This window comes from Gopherus flavomarginatus, chromosome 16, assembly GCF_025201925.1.
Source record: "Gopherus flavomarginatus isolate rGopFla2 chromosome 16, rGopFla2.mat.asm, whole genome shotgun sequence".
Lineage (NCBI taxonomy): Eukaryota > Metazoa > Chordata > Testudines > Testudinidae > Gopherus > Gopherus flavomarginatus.
This window is the reverse complement of record NC_066632.1, coordinates 19333223-19348587: the sequence shown is the minus strand read 5'-3', so window position 1 is coordinate 19348587 and position 15365 is coordinate 19333223. Positions and strand designations below refer to the sequence as shown.

General features: G+C 46.3%; 1 protein-coding gene and 1 long non-coding RNA gene across 7 annotated transcripts in view; one reads left to right on the top strand and one right to left on the bottom strand.

Moving 5' to 3' along the window:
* Positions 1 to 15365, top strand: part of HDAC7 (histone deacetylase 7) — a 260685-nt gene that overhangs the window by 73723 nt on the left and 171597 nt on the right. The window lies entirely within an intron of this gene.
* On the bottom strand, positions 8711 to 9879 carry LOC127035751 (uncharacterized). Of its 3 annotated transcripts, XR_007769913.1 has the most exons (4): positions 9761 to 9879; positions 9605 to 9656; positions 9188 to 9343; positions 8711 to 8979 (listed from the first exon to the last, which is right to left on the bottom strand). It is a non-coding gene; the product is annotated as an uncharacterized LOC127035751 (long non-coding RNA). The 3 variants fall into 3 exon arrangements; XR_007769914.1 differs by lacking the exon at positions 9605 to 9656; XR_007769912.1 differs by lacking the exon at positions 9761 to 9879 and having other exon boundaries at positions 9605 to 9716.

Here is a 15365-nt window from a genome sequence, read left to right as displayed (position 1 = left end):
CTTCCCCTCTCCTCTTTCTCTCCCTGTCTCCCACCAATTCCCTGGTGAGTACAGACTCAATTCCCTTGAGCCTCAACAAGGGGAAAAAATCAATCAGGTCTTAAAAAAGAAAAGCTTTTAATAAAAGAAAGAAAAAAGTAAAAGTTGTCACTGTAATTAAGATGGTAAGCATTACAGGGTCTTTTAGCTTATAGACACTAGAGAGACGCCTTCCCCCCAGCACAAATACAAATTAAAATCATTCCAGCAAAATACACATTTGCAAATAAAGAAAACAATCAAAAAGACTAAACCGCCTTTGTACTTATACTTACTATTTGAACAGAAAGTTAGAGAGCCTGTAGGTACGTCTGGTTACTCTCAGAACCCAGACAGAACAACAGACAAACAAACAACACAAAACAAAGACTTCCCTCCACTGAGATTTGAAAGTATCTTGTCTTCTGATTGGTCCTCTGGTCAGGTGGTCCAGGTTCACTGCTTGTAACCCTTTACAGGTAAAAGAGACATTAACCCTTAACTATCTGTTTATGACAACATAGGTCTCTGATGACTGGTTTTTAAGGCAAGTCTAGGCAGATTGGAAGCTATAATATTGGTAAATGCAGATCTACAAGCAACTGCGTGCAGCACAGTAAGCTTGAGAAAAGCTTAGTAAGAAGCATCCTGGAGGAAATGGATCTGGATTTATGGCAGGTTTCTCTTGCTGTCAGCCAAAGAGTTGTGTTAGAGGCAGCAACTGCTAACAACATTAGCATTAGGTGCATTTTAGCAGGTAGATCCTACTCCAGACTACTTTGTCCTGGACTAGGATGGGAAGAATTTACTGGGGTGTGGGAGGGTAAACCGTCCTTTGTTGTGGGTGTGGGAGAGCTGTCATAAACAGATAGCTAAGGGTTAATGTCTCTTTCACCTGAAAAAAAAGTAACCTGAAGCACCTGACCAGAGGACCAATCAGGAAACAGGACTTTTTCAACTCTGGGTGGAGGGAAGTTTGTGTGGGAGTCCTTTGTTCTTGGTTCTTCTGTCTGCCTGTATGCTCTCTCAGCTATGAGGGGATTTCTATTTCCTGCTTTCTAATCTTCTGTTTCCCAGTTGTAAGTATCAAAGATCAGATAGGAATTTATATGTTCTTTTGTATTTACATGTCTATAGTTGCTGGAGTGCTTTGAATTGTATTCTTTTTGAATAAGGCTGTTTATTCATATTTCTTTTAAGCAATTGACCCTGTATTTGTCACCTTAATACAGAGAGACCATTTGTATGTATTTTTCTTTTTTATATAAAGCTTTCTTTTAAGACCTGTTGGGGTTTTTCTTTAGTGAGGAACTCCAGGGAATTGAGTTTGCAGCTCACCAGGGAATTGGTGGGAGGAAGAAGTCAGGGGAAAATCTGTGTGTGTTTGATTTACTAGCCTGACTTTGCATTCCCTCTGGGTGAAGAGGGAAGTGCTTTTGTTTCAAGGACTGGAATTAGAGAGGGTGGACTCCCTCTGTTTAGATTCACGGAATTTGCTTCTGTGCATCTCTCCAGGAACACCTGGAGGGGGGAAGGGAAAAGGTTTATTTCCCTTTGTTGTGAGACTCAAGGGATTTGGGTCTTGGGGTCCCCAGGGAAGGTTTTGAGGGGGACCAGAGTGCCCCAAAACACTCTAATTTTTTGGGTGGTGGCAGCTTTACCAGGTCCAAGCTGGTAACTAGCCTTGGAGGTTTTCATGCTAACCCCCATATTTTGGATGCTAAGGTCCAAATCTGGGACTAAGTTATGACATGAGTGGCAGTGGTGAGATAGATACAATCCAGAAGCCAGTAGGAATATTATATTTTTCTTTTCTCTGCTAGAGGCTTTTTAGCAGAGAGAAACAGTTTGGTTTTAAAAGGGAACCAGAGAGAATTTTTTTTCTGCTCTCTCTGGCAGTTGTGGCTTGCATATTAAGCAAGAAACCATTAAGGAGGTATTAAGGGTCTTTTGTGACAATAGCACTCCCATTGAGAGTCATTACCAGCACTATACACATGCAAATAAAGTGGTTTTTCCGGTTTACTTTACATTGAAAAGACTAGCTAAAGGAAGAAAGGGAAAAAGGCACTGTTGCTAGGCAGACGCCAGGAGGCAACAGAGCCTGCAGTTCAGACAACAAACACCAGAGGGCACCCCAACACAAGAAAACAGGAACCATGCCTTCCAATACAAAAATGGAGGCCAAAGAACAAATCAAAGAAGCTGAACACAGGCGACAACTGGAAAAAAGACAAAAAGAGGTGGAGCTGAAAGAAAAGGAAGAAAGCATCAAACTGGCAGCCTACAAAAGAGAACAAGCAGCCAAAGAGGCAGCCAACAAAAGGAAACTAGAAGAAGAAGAGGTGGCCACCGACGTAAACAAGAAGAAGAAGAGGTGGCACACAGAAGGAAACAAGAAGAAGAAGATGCAGCCCACAAAAGACAGATAGAACTCCAGAGGGAGGCACACCGCCAGACCCTGGAATTAGAAAAGGCTAAGCAACAGGCTCCAGCCAATCCTAACAATCCTCCGCCAATTATGGTTCCACAGCACAGAAAATTTCCCACCTACAAGGCAGGGGATGACACCGAGGCCTTCTTGGAAAATTTTGAAAGAGCCTGTCTTGGGTACCGCATCCCTGAAGACCAGTACATGGTAGAATTGAGGCCACAGCTCAGTGGACCTTTAGCAGAGGTGGCAGCTGAAATGCCTAAGGAGAACATGAACGACTATAAACTGTTTCAAACCAAGGCCAGATACAGAATGGGGATAACCCCGGATCATGCCCGTCGGCGTTTCAGAACCCAAAAGTTAGCAGGTAGATCCTACTCCAGACTACTTTGTCCTGGACTAGGATGGGAAGAATTTACTGGGGTGTGGGAGAGTAAACCGTCCTTTGTTGTGGGTGTGGGAGAGCACATGGTGTGAAAGATCTGGGAACTGAGTGATGGTGATCCAGGACAAGTCGTTTCCCACTTGGTGACACACCCACTTTTGGGTGATAGTTGTCTGAATGTGTGTCCACGTATGCAACTCTGGGGAGCAGGTGTCTACATTGCGTTGTATATCTCTGAGTTTGTGTCTGTTGTGCATGTGTGCTCTTGTTAGGGTGATGATCCTGACCCATTCTATGTAATATTGTAACTGGGTCACACTCACCTCTTGCGAGCTCCCCCTGGCCCAGTGTGTGTGCCTGCACTCTCTTTCAGTTTGTGGTGGGTCTTCAGTGATTCTGCCCTCCGGTCAAGTCATACACAATCTGTCTGATTTGGGGGAGGGATAGCTCAGTGGTTTGAGCATTGGCCTGTTAAACCCAGGGTTGTAAGTTCAGTCCTTGGGGATTGGTCCTGCTTTGAGCAGGGAGTTAGACTAGATGATCTCCTGAGGTCCCTTCCAGCCCTAATAATCTATGATAAATGCAACACAAACCCCTTTTGGGGTACAAGTCCAACAAGGGCCTCTCTTGGTTTGTCCCTACTCCAGAATAGAGCAGAGCCTCTCTCAGGGCCTTTCTGGCCCCAGCTTTTCAGTGGGCCACTATAGTTTAGTTCCCCTTCTGAGGTGCCTTAAAGTCCAGGCCACTTTCCCAGTGGCTGGTGGGGGGAACTTGGGCCCACCCTCTACTCCGGGTCCCAGCCCAGGGACCTTATAGATAGCAGCCATCCACAATGTCTCTTTAAATAAACTGTGTTGCTGCTATAATTGCCTGGCCACTTGCCCATGGTTCCCGCAAATTCTTCACTTTTACCTCAGGGCCTTGTCCTTGTGGAGTCCCTGCAGCCAGTCTGGAGTGCCATCCACTCTTCTTCAGCTCTAGCAAGCAACTGAGCTCACTCTGGCCCTGCAGCTCTTCTTATACTGACCTGCTGGGTCCTGATTAGCTGCTTCCCACACAGCCACTCTAGGCAGCTTGGGGACCTCTCTACTGCCCTTTTCTGGGGCAGGGTGTGGCAGGACCAGAAGACCTCCAGCAGGGGGCCTCAGGGCCTAGTCCACCCTGTCACAAATATATAACAAATGGAAGAATGGGGAGCATGGTAATAATGAATATAAATCAGAAGTTAGGAATTGTAGTAAATTGATAAAGGAATCAAAAGGACACAAGGCAACATCTATGATCAGCAGAGCTAAGGACAATAAGAAGAAGTTTTAATGGTATTAATATATTATTAGATGAAAATGGTAGAATTATCAGTAGTAATGCAGAAAAGGCAGAAATGTTCAATAAATATTTCTGTTCTGTACTTGGGGGAAAAACAGATGATGCAGTCTCATCATATGGGAATCACAAAACTCTTTCCATTCCACTAGTATCTCTGGAGGATAGTGAGCAGAATCTACTACAGTTAGACATTTTTAAATCAGCAGGTCCAGATAACTTGCATACAAGAGTTTTAAAAAAGCTGGCTGAGGGCTCACTGGACCGTTAATGTAGGACTAGTCTACACTACCGCAGTAAATAGATCTAACTTCTGCAACTGTGAATAACATAACTGAAGTTGACGTAGTTAAATCCACTTGCCACAGTGGCTACACTGCGCTTTGTCAATGGGAGAATGTCTCTTATTGACTTCCCTTACACTTCTCGCAGAGGTGGAGTACACAAATTGATGGGAGAGTGCTCTCCCATTGATTTAGCATGTCTTCACCAGACCTGCTAAATCGACACTCGCTGCATCGATTGCAGCACTGTTGATGTACTGGTAAGTATAGACATGCTCTAAGTCTTGGAGCATTAAGGAAGTTCCAGAAGACTGGAAGGAAGCTAATATTCCAGTTTTGTAAAAGGGTAAATGTGATGACCCAGATAAATAGAGGCATGCCATCCTGCCATCAACCCAGGACAAGACAATGGAGCTGGTGATACGGGACTCTATTGATAAGAATTAAAGGATGTAATGTAATTAATGCAAATCAACATGGATTTATAGAAAATAGATCTCATCTTTATTTTTATGACATTATAAATTTGGTTGATAGCATAATAGTGTTGGCATAATAGACTTAGACTTCTGTAAGGCATTTGACTCAATATCGAACAACATATTGATTTAAAAAACTATAAAAAGATATATATTTAACATGGCACACATTAATGGATTAAGAACTAGCTAACTGTTAGATCTCAAAAAGTAATTGTAAATGGGGAATCATCATCAAGCGGGTGTGTTTCTAGTGGGATTCACAGGGATGGTTCTTGCCCCTACACTATTTTGCATTTTTATCACAGATCTGGAAGAAGACATAAAATCATCACTGATAAAGTTTGCAGATAACACAGAAACTGGGAAAGTGGTAAATAATGAAGAGGACAGGTCACTAATTCAGAATGATCTGGATCGTTTGGTAAGCTGGGCTCCAGACCGGCTCCAGGCACCAGCTGAGCAAGCTCCTGCTTGGGGCGGCAGAGTCTACGGGGCGGCATTGCGCCCAAACCTAGTGCGGCACAGCCGCCTTTTTTTTTTTGCTTTTTTTTCACTTCTCCAGCCGCCCTGTAGGGGTTTTTTGTTTTGTTTTTCCCCTGCTTTGCCGGCTGCGCTGTTGTTTCCACCCCCGCCCCCACTTTGCTGCTCCAACCTTGTGGTTTTTGTGTTGTTCCCCCCCCTTTGCCGCTCCAGCCATGCCGTGCCCCCTCCCCGCTTTTCTGCTCCGGTGGACCTGCCCCCCCTTCTTTTTTTTTTTTTTTAAGCTTGGGGCAGCAAAAAAGCCAGAGCCGGCCCTGGCTGGGCTCAAGCAAACAATATGCATTTGAATATGGCTTAATGTAAATGTGTACGGTTAAGAACAAAGAATGCAGGCATACTTACTGAATGGAGGTCTCTATCCTGGGAAGCAGTGACTGAAAAAGATTTGAGGGTCATGGTGGATAATCAGCCAAACAAAAGCTCCCAGTGAGATGCTGTGGCCAAAAAAGCAAATGCAATTCTGGGATGCATAATTCTCAAGTAGGAGTAGAAAGGCTATTTTATCGCTATATTTAGCACTAGTATCTGTTGCTGAAATACTGTGTCCAGTTCTGGTTTCCACAATTCAAGCATGATGTTGATAAATTGGAGAGGACTCAGAGAAGAGCCATAAGAATGATTAAAGTATTGGAAAACATGTCTTATAGTGACTGAGCTCTTTGAGTTTATATATTTAGCTTAACAAAGAGACGGTTCGGGGATGAATTAATTACACTGTATAAGTATCTACATGGGGAACTGTGACATACCAGGATACAATCTAAACTAATGAGCAGCTGTGTCACCCCTGACCTGAAACCCTGGGTGCCTTACAATGCCTTCCCGAAGTAGCTCCTACCTGGCCTGCTCATAAACAGCCTACCAGCATGCAGGTCACACCCGGAGTGTCTATGTGTAACTGCAGCCATCCAGCCACTCTTGGGTTACATTCTGGTTTTCACTAGAGTTGGTTATACTGCAGGATGACCCAACTCACACCCCAGTTTTACATTGTTCCCCAGAAATGTATGTCCTGTAATGCCCAGCCCTCTCTTGGACAATACAACAATATATTAAGTCTGTTATTTCTTTAAAAGGAACACTATGAACACAACTTGTCACCCAAAATGAAGTTTCCTAGACACTTCAATTTAAACACATTGAATTAGATAAAACATTAAAACAAGCTTATTAACTAGAAAGAGAGAGATTTTAAGCAAATACAAGTAATGACGCATAAAAGTCAGAAATGATTACAAGAAAAATAAAGATAAAATGCAACTGGTGCCTAACTGAACACACAGTTAAATTCAAAGCAAAGTTTTTTCACCATGTGCTTTCAGCAGCCTTATTGACCAAACTTCTTAGGTCAGGACCCCTTCTCCCAGAATCCCATTAATGCTTCCTTTATCTCTTCAGGTGCCATGAATGTGACAGGCCAGGAGAGTAGGGGTTGCTGTGGTGTGTTTGCATCTCCTTTTTATAGTTTTAGTTCCCCTCTTGAAAAACATTTGCAGCTGGGTACCAGGAGACAAAATGTCTATGTGGAAGGATGTTCCCTGATGCTTTTTCCGCACCTGTTTAAACTTTCTTTGTTTCCCCCTTCCTGCTTGATGATTCTGTTTACTGCTATATGCAAATTAAGTGGAGCAAACATTACTTTGTTTGAGACAGACCTGTTTGCCAACTTTTCTTTGGGTTGGGCTGTGGGATTTGGGACATGTGTCAATAACATACAGAGGTATCTTATAACTTCACATACAATGTGGCCACACACATTTTATTAGGGCAGTGGCAACCAGCAAATTATGAGTTTTCAAATGATACCTCACAAGGTATACTTTGAACAAACTAATAATTTTTTAGGGTATGAATAATGGGTGCATTCTGTCACAGGAACAAATATTTAATAATGGGATCTTCAGTTTAACAGAGAAAGTTCTAACTATCCAAGGGCTGGAAGTCGAAGCTGGAAAAATTCAGACTGGAAATAAGGTTAAAAGTTTTTAACCGTGAGAGTAATTAACTACTGGAACAATTTACCAAAGGTTCTGGTGGATTCTCCATCACTGACCATTTTAAAATCCAGTTTGGACTTTCCCTAAAAGATTTGCTCTAGGGATTATTTTGGGGAAGTTCTCTGGCTTGTATTATATAGGAGGTCCAACTAGATTATCACAATTGTCCTTTTTGTCCCTGAACTCTATAAATTGTATAGTACTGTGTGATCCCCAGGTGAAAGTAATACTATGTACTGCTATGGTAGCAGCAACTGATATCTGGCAGCATGCTGGTTGTGCCACAACTCACAGGAAGTGCTTCCAGTGCTGGTCTCTGCAGGCTCTAGCCCCCAGACAGTCACACACTGTGTAAATCTGAGGATTCCTTCACTGGGTCTCACCATAAAAGCGTGAGGGACTGTTGAGTGTATTTTATCGGACCCCCACTGTCCTGACATATAGATTATGAGTCTGTTACAGCCCCAGCTTGCGAGCCTGGCTCTTTAGTTCCTGTTGTAGCAGCTCATGCTTTTAACTGGAGATTCCTGGTTCAGTCCAGGCTGTCAGCCATCACACAGATAGGCACATGTGCTGTAACTGCTACAGCCAAATAAGAGACAACCTGCAGTTCCCAGCCCAGCCACAGGCTGTGAAGGTACCAGAGACCCAATATAGCCCTATTATCCTTTGGGGATGCTACACTTCTGTGCCCTCTTGCTGCAGCTACTGCTGGCCCCTGCCAGTAGCAGGGCAACATTCTGACTTTCTCTCAGGCTCTCCAGCTGGAGATCCAGGCTGTGGCCTCTGGCCTGCAGCTCCTGCCACTGAGAGGCCTCTGGCCTCAGTAAGTACTTCCCTTTCCTGTGCTGGAGGCATTATGGAGCCCTGTACCGGCAAGATGCTGAAGCAGATGGTAGCAGTGATAATCATTGTCAGTGTTTTATAGAGGACAATCATCCTCAAACTCCGAGAGATTGCTGACAGTATCAGTGAGCGGGCAGGTTCCCTACAGCATGGCTGAAGGATGTCTCAAAATGCCTCTCCCAGAGGGCAAGGCCCCAAGAGGGGGCAGCCTCGCCCCGGCAGCAGCATCACTACAATGGTGGCTGCAGTTTTCTGGAGTCTGCCAGGCTGAGAACAGCAGAGAGCCGGAGAAAGGCACTAAGCCGCTCCAGGCTTCCAGGCCTACTTTGGTTCCTCTCCGAAGAACAGCTGTAACTGAAAATGGAGCATCTTAGGACTAACTGAGGTGTTCATTTTCCAAGGGTATGTCTACATCTACAATTTTGCAGCGCTGGTTGTTACAGCTGTATTAGTACAGCTGTATAGGGCCAGCGCTGCAGAGTGGCCACACTTACAGCAACCAGCGCTGCAAGTGGTGTTAGATGTGGCCACGCTGCAGCGCTGTTGCACACCGCGGGGAAGGAGACCTGCTTGGAGGGGGGGTCGGGGAACGCCAGAGCACACCGCGGGGCTGGATACCTGCTTGGAGGGGGGGTCGGGGAACGCCAGAGCACACCGCGGGGAAGGAGACCTGCTTGGAGGGGGGGTCGGGGAACGCCAGAGCAAACCGCGGGGAAGGAGACCTGCTTGGAGGGGGGGTCGGGGAACGCCAGAGCAAACCACGGGGAAGGAGACCTGCTTGGAGGGGGGGTCGGGGAACGCCAGAGCAAACCGCGGGGAAGGAGACCTGCTTGGAGGGGGGGTCGGGGAACGCCAGAGCACACAGCAGGGCTGGAGACCTGCTTGGAGAGGGGGTCGGGGAACGCCAGAGCACACCGCGGGGAAGGAGACCTGCTTGGAGGGGGGGTCGGGGAACGCCAGAGCACACCGCGGGGAAGGAGACCTGCTTGGAGGGGGGGTCGGGGAACGCCAGAGCACACCGCGGGGAAGGAGACCTGCTTGGAGGGGGGGTCGGGGAACGCCAGAGCAAACCGCGGGGAAGGAGACCTGCTTGGAGGGGGGGTCGGGGAACGCCAGAGCAAACCGCGGGGAAGGAGACCTGCTTGGAGGGGGGGGTCGGGGAACGCCAGAGCACACAGCGGGGCTGGAGACCTGCTTGGAGGGGGGGTCGGGGAACGCCAGAGCACACCGTGGGGAAGGAGACCTGCTTGGAGGGGGGGTCGGGGAACGCCAGAGCACACCGTGGGGAAGGAGACCTGCTTGGAGGGGGGGTCGGGGAACGCCAGAGCACACCGCGGGGAAGGAGACCTGCTTGGAGGGGGGGTCGGGGAACGCCAGAGCACACCGCGGGGCTGGATACCTGCTTTGAGGAGGGGTCGGGGAACGCAAGAGCACACCGCGGGGAAGGAGACCTGCTTGGAGGGCAGTGGAGTTTGCTTGATTACCGGAGAGGCTTCCTCAGGTATGCTGGGATACCTGCTTATTCCACGGAGGTCAACAAAAACGCTGGTGAGTGTCTACACCTGATGACCAGCACTGGTGATCCAGCGCTGGATCCTCTACACCCAAGGCACGACCAAGTGTACGGCCAGCGCTGCAAACAGGGAGTTGCAGCGCTGGTAATGCCCTGCAGGTGTGTACACATCCTAAGTTGCAGCGCTGTAACCCCCTCACCAGCGCTACAACTTTGTAGTGTAGACAAGGCCCAAGTCTGTCTCAGTGAGTTCCTTCTGCATAACCTAATTCCTTCTGCACCACCAGCCTTCGTTGGTGATTGTCATGGGAGCTGAGTGTTAACACGCAGGCTTCAGCCCTAGCCCGTCTGCTGGAATAGGGTGGGGACTGACATCCGAGCTGTCCTGGTGGAAAGATTTACCAATGCATTAATTTCTGATGTGTTTTCTGTGTCTCTTTTAAAGAGAAGGGAAAGAATCCAGCTTTTATCAGAGCAGCCTGGCTTTTCTGGGGGATGGTGCTTCTGGACCCAGACAGGCAGGCTGGGACCCCACAAAGGTGCACCCACTCGGCACAGGGAGTACTTTGCTTTGCTGAGCTGAGTGTATATACTATGAAGGTGAGAACCAGTGCGTGGGTTTTCCCAGCACAGAGGGAGCCTCTAGAGCTGGAAAATTATCTCTTGGGAACACATCTTGTGGGTGTATTTTTTTGTCTGTGTGTGTTGGGTCCTTTTTGTGTGCATGGACCTCTCTGAGCAGGTGTACACTGCTCTGTGTATTTCTGCTTCTGTGTGCATGCGTCCACACATACCTGTCCATGTGTGTGGTTAACATGTTGGTCCATGTGGATGCATGTGTGTCAGTGTGGGGTGTCTCTGAGTGTGTGCATCTGTGTTCTTGAGGAGGGGACATCTGTGTCATTGTATGTTTGTCCATAGGTTCAAACCCCACAACTGGAGCAGGGTTGGGGCATGACAGCTGTACATTGACGTTGTTTTGGAACCCAAAGTTTTGTGTGGATACAGGATATGTCTGCCCTGCATGTGCAGGTGTGATTGTAATGAGGGTAGCTGTACTAACTTTAATCTAGCTTGCATGGGTAAAAAGTGGTGAAAACGTGGCAGTGTGGGCTTCAGTGCAGGCAAGCCACCTCAGTACAAAATCACCAGGGACCCTGTGTAGCCACTGGGGCATCTGGCCTGTGCTGAAGTTCATGCCACCACATCTTCACTACTCTTGATACCAGTGCTAGCTAGATTAAAGTTAGCGTGGATATGTCTACCCCCACTACAATCACACCTTCTCTCACAGTGTAGACATACCCAAAGTGAAGCATATATGCATCTGCCTGTGTACATGCGTGTGTGCATGACTGTGCCTGTGCATGCCAGAACTTATGTATAGTGCTTTGTGTACTTCCCATGGTAGCCTACAGCTTTGACCACATGTTGTAATCTATACTCAGTACATTGTGTCCAGCCATCTCCCCAGTACTCCCTGTCCCTCTGTCCCAATCTACGTCTGTCTATTCCAGGCTCTGCGTCCCCCTTTACGTTCCTTTTGGTTTGTTTGTTTTCTATCTATCTGTCTATCTAGAGATGTGTGAAAAGACCATTGTTTGCAAAATCAAACGTTCCAAAATTAGGAAATGCCAGAATTAGTCAAAGATTTACAGATTTAAGGCCACAAGGGACCATTATGAACTTCTTGTCTGACCTCTTGCACAATCCAGGCTAGAGAACCTCACCCACTAATTTCTGCATCAAAACCATGACATCTGATTGAGCTAGAGCATAGGTTTTAAAAAGACATTCACTCTTGATTCAAAGACACCAAGAGAGGGAGAATCCACCACACTCCTAGATAAGTTGTTCCAATGGTCAGTTACCCATATTGTTAAAAATAGGTGTCCTATTTCTTGTCTGAACTTGTCTGGAAGTTGAAGCCAGACATTGAGCCCTCTGCAGTCAGAAATCTTCTCCCCGTGTAGGTATTTATAGACCACGATCAAATCCTGCTCTTGGATAAACTACATAGATTGAGCTATCTTAATATCTCTCTGGGAGGCAGGTTTTCTACTTTGACTTGTTCTTGTAGCCCTTCTCTGATCTCTTTCCAGTTTGTCAACACACCAGACCTGGATGCAGTATACCGGCTGTCATGCTGTCTGGAGTGGCTCATGACCATGAGTGCTAACCTCAAGGCAGACTGTCTAGGAACAGGACACAAACTCCAAATTGGTTCTATAATTAGATTTCACCAACCAAGTAACAAGTATGAACTCCTAAAACACTGTAACAGCCTTAACATGGTATCACAGACAGTGCCCTTGGGCCTTGCACCTAAGCAAGGTTGTCTTTATGCTAGATGGTCCCTTACACCAAAAATCTCAACAATATTTTGTTTACTCTCAGTCCCAAAGGACCAGTCACTTACCCCAGGTCAACTGCTTCAGATCTCAAACCAAAGACAATGTTTGTAGCCAATCCTATAATAAACTATCTAAAGATTTATTAACTAGGAAAAAGAAGTGCGTTACAGTAGAAGAACAGAGTTATAAATACCAGAGTTACGAACTGACTAGTCAACCACACACCTTATTTGGAACTGGAAGTATTCAATCAGGCAGCAGCAGCGACAGAGAGAAAAAAACAATACAGTACAGTACTGTGATAAACATAAACTATTTTAAAAAAAGGAAAAGCAGCATTTTTCTTCTGCGTAGTAAAGTTTCAAAGCTGTCTTAAGTCAATGTTCAGTTGTAAACTTTTTAAAGAAATGCCACAACGTTTTGTTCAGAGTTATGAACATTTCAGAGTTATGAACAACCTCCGTTCCCGAGGTGTTTGTAACTCTGAGGTTCTACTGTGTTTACAAGGTTAAACCAGGTAAACATACACACACAAATGAGATGCAGCCTTAGGTTTCAAAACGCGATAGAAACTTCTATAGTAAGCAAAATTCCATATGTTCTTTAGGGGTAACCTAGGCAAAACAGCAGGGGGTGAGGGGGTGTCTTTTGATTATGCTTAGTGATTCTTGAGTCCAAGCTGATGGGACAAGTTCATGCACAGGTCTCCTCTTCCTGGGCAGGAAGAGGAATGCAATTAACAAAGTCTTTATTCTTTGATGTGTCTCAATGATTTATTTGGTTTCAAAGGCCTTCTCGTTGGGCAGGACCTAACATCTTCTGCAGGAAGCCAGTATTTGTATTAGAGAAGGCATCGCTCCTGTTTGATTTGTCGCACAGGTTTACACTGCAAACACTCAATATAACTTTATACAATCAGTACATTCAGTGTCCTACAAGTATTTCATCAATCTAAATACTAAACAAACGTATCAACTTAACATCTATTCTAATAATGCTAACACACATGTAAGCTGGTTTCCAGCTATGCATTTGTCAATGTTCAGTGAGGCCTGGGCCTTGGCATGAGCTGGTACCGTGTCTGCCAGCATCACAAATGCATGGTCTCGCTAGTACTATATGCAGATGTAATACCCATGCTATGCTTGATATTCCTATTTCTACATCCAAGTATTGCATTTGCTCTCCTAGGCACATCATTGCACTAGGAGCATGTGTTATCTACCATGATACTTTACTGCAGCCACTTTCTGTGGATGCATTGTGATGTAGCTTTTAATTACATGATCACAGACTATTTTACTCCTGCAAGGATCATCATCAGGATCTGAACCCAGATCCATAGTACAAACCTCAACCACGTGAGACAAAGACATAAGTAGGCTGTTAGCCTCTGTGTGCCCAACCCACTGGAATGAGACATGATACACACTTTGCCAGCAGCAGAGTGTGGGGTGTCAGGACTCCTGGGTTCTATTCCCAGTTCTGCAATAGGACTATGGTTAAGGACTTGTCTGCACTATAAAGTTGTACTATGTTACCCATTTCAGTATAACCCTTTCCCAAATAGCAAGCAAAGCCCATTGAATGCTGCTTCTTTCCTGTTAACATGCAGCAGCAGAAACTACCCCCATATCCAATTTGCTGGGATGATCCCTTTACCCCTCCCCCCACCACGTGGCTGGTATCATGGAAGATCACTGCTAAACACCTCCCTCCCCCCCTCACTGTGTGGCTGGTAGCAGGGAAGATTCCTGCTAGCCAAATGCGAAAAAGCTCAGCGCCAATCACCTCCCTGCTTGGCTACCTGCAGGGAAGGATTTCTTTTAAGCCACAGGCAAACAGTCCAGTAGGAATGGCCATCTCTGTCCCCTTAATTAAATTCCTGAATTTCAACCAGGTTACCATGAACGATATCACTCTCCTGAGGATAACACAGTGAGATAAAGAATGGATGTTGCTTGAATGCCAGCAAACACCAGGACCATACGCAGCTAGGCTTTGTCATGCAATGATACCAGATTACTTGCTACATGCATAGCGTGGTCAAGTGTCCTACTATGGAGGATAGAATAAGGCTGCGCTGCCCAGAAACCTTCTGCAAAGGCTTTTGGAGTACCTCCAGGAGAGCTTCATGGAGATGTCCCTGGAGGATTTCCACTCCATCCCCAGACATGTTAACAGACTTTTCCAGTAATTGTACTGGCCGCGAATGCATCCCAAGTCCTCAGGGCAAATTAATCATTAAAAAATGCTTGCTTTTAAACCATGTTTTATATTTACAAAGGTACACTCACCAGAGGTCCCTTCCATGGCTTCATTGTCTGGGATAGTGGCTTGGGAGGGCTGGGAGGGTAATTCCGTCAGAGTGAGAAAAAGCTCCTGGCTGTTGGGGAGAATGGAGTGCTGTGTGCGCTCTGCAAGCTCGTCCTCCTCTTCCTCCTCCTCATCTTCCCCGTCCGCAGAATCCTCAGCCAGGGCTGAGATTATCACCTCCACCTCGGAATCCACGGACAGGGGTGGGTTAGTGGTGGCGGACTCCCCTAGAATTTTACATGCAGCTCAGCATAGAAGCGGCATGTTTTCGGCCCTGCCCCGGACCTTCTGTTTGCTTCTTTGGTTTTCTGGTGGCTTGTCTGAGCTCCTTAACTTTCACACGGCACTGTGCTGAGTCCCTGGTGTGGCCTCTGCATCATGGCCTTGGAAATTTTTTCATTTCGTCTTTTGGAACGGAGTTCTGTTAGCAAGGAATCCTCTCCCCATACAGCGATCAGATCCAGTTCCTCCCATGGAGTCCATGCTGGAGCTCTTTTTCGATTCTCTGGAGACTGCATTGTTACCTGTGCTGATGAGCTCTGCGTGGTCACCTGTGCTGATCAGCTCTCCACGCTGGCCAAACAGGAAATGAAATTCAAAAGTTTGCAAGGCTTTTCCTGTCTACCTGGCCAGTGCATCCAAGTTCAGATTGCTGTCCAGAGCGGTCACAATGATGCACTGTGGGATACCGGCCGGAGGCCAATACCGTCAAATTGCAGCCATGCTAACCCTAATCCGACATGGCAATACCGATTTGAGCGCTACTCCCCTCATTGGAGAGGAGTACAGAAATCGGTTTTAAGAGCTCTTTATATCAATATAAAGGGCTTAGTTGTGTGGATGAGTGCAGGATTAAATCGGTTTAACGCCGCT